The 1,654-nt window shown below is 43.5% G+C and overlaps 1 pseudogene; it reads right to left on the bottom strand.

Annotated features, from left to right (window-relative positions):
• Positions 1-308: 308 nt before the first annotated feature.
• Positions 309-960, bottom strand: LOC127668086 (etoposide-induced protein 2.4-like; annotated as a pseudogene).
• Between the last annotated feature and the right edge of the window lie 694 nt (positions 961-1,654).

Raw genomic sequence — 1,654 nt, 5'->3', positions numbered from 1 at the left:
TTTATTTAGGGTGTGTGCAGGGGAGTTAAGAGGGTAATATAAGCAGAGAATGGCAGAGAGAATACAGAATAGAGAAGTAGAGGCCAGCCATGACCACTTAGAGAGAGGTGGGAAGGGAATGGGGAGAAAGGGAAGGAAGGCAGGAACCAAGAAAGAGAAATAAGAAAGTAAGAAGATAAGAGAGAGAGAAGAGGCAGGAAGCCCCTGTTATAGAAGGCCAGATCTACCTGCCTGTTACCTGGTAACTGTGGGGACAGGCATACCTGGCTATCTCCAGGTAACTGTGGGGTGGAGCTTAGACAGAATCCTTACAGAGAGAGTACGAAAAGATGGATTGGGAAGAGAGGTACAAACATTCCCTGAATAAGGAACAGGGACTGTAGCAAAAGGCTGAAGAGCATGTCAACAATTATTTTGCTGACACTGTTGATTGGATGAGGTTTCTTCCCCAATACCTCAAATGCCAAGTCAGCTATATGTTGAAACCAAATGGCATTCACAACTTTGCCAAGCACAAACAGGGGAAGCAACCAAAGAGCACTTAAAATTGATGAGAGGAAGAATTCCAGCCATGACCAAACATCTTCATGTAGAGATGGATCACCAATAGCATGGGCTGTTACTGATTGTAGCACAGGAATAAACTCTCAATAATACTAGAGGAGAGTGAAACAGAATATTCCACCATTCCAAGCACAACACTGGAAAATTCAAATAACAATACATGGCTCACTCACTTGCTTCTGCTCTACACTCAGGGGTACCCTATAAGCCAAAAGGCTACTTGCAATTCTTTGAATCTGCTCCTCTCCTGCTGGATCTGAGCTTGTAGCTTTGAGATGTACAGATGCCTCAGATGGAGTCTTTGATTTCCCTGTCAAGGACCAGCAGAATGGTTTGACACTGTCAACCATCTCTTCACTGCCCAGACTATCAATTACAGAGAGGGAAATGCCCCCAAATCAGTAATCATGGGGGAACCCCTCCATCATACTTCCACGTATCCAGCCAGAAACTCACACACTGAAGCTCAGTTCACCTGTTCTACACATGGCTGCACTCAGGAAGCCAGGGCTGCCCCTCTCCTAGACTTCTTTAATGGAGTTATTTATGCCCTTCATAAGTCCTCTATCAACATCATGAGATGTTATTTTAAATCCAAATCTTGCTTTTCTGGATTTTTGGAATATTCAGGTCTTCCTGTAATGTGAGAACTGGTTTCCGATGATGCCACATAGCCTTGGTTTCTGTTGGTAGGGTTCTTGTAGTTGCCTTATGCCATCTGGTTATCTCTAGTGTTAGTGGGTTCAGTGGTTTCAGGCTGGAGCTTGTCCTTCCTGTGGGTTTGCAAGCCTGGGCCAGTACTTTGTTCAATCTTTCACCCGTTTAACTGTGTTTTCTTGTATTTTTTAAAGGGATTTACTTTTTCCTCCTTAAGGGCTTCTGCCTGTCTACCTGTGAAGCTTGTTATTTCTTTATGTCATTTGTATGCTAGTTAAAAGACTCTATCTTCCTGAGATAGGATTTAGGGTCCGCATCCTGGTTTTTAAGTGTGTTGGTCATGATGGCTTGCTCTAGTGGGAGAACTGGGTTCTGATAATGGACTTAGGAATTGGAAGGTGTAAGTAGGATTATTCTTACTTTCTCCAGTCAT

The sequence above is a fragment of the Apodemus sylvaticus genome, chromosome 1 (assembly GCF_947179515.1).
Source record: "Apodemus sylvaticus chromosome 1, mApoSyl1.1, whole genome shotgun sequence".
Lineage (NCBI taxonomy): Eukaryota > Metazoa > Chordata > Mammalia > Rodentia > Muridae > Apodemus > Apodemus sylvaticus.
Note: the sequence above shows the minus strand (reverse complement) of the source record. Positions and strands in the feature narration are given on the sequence as shown.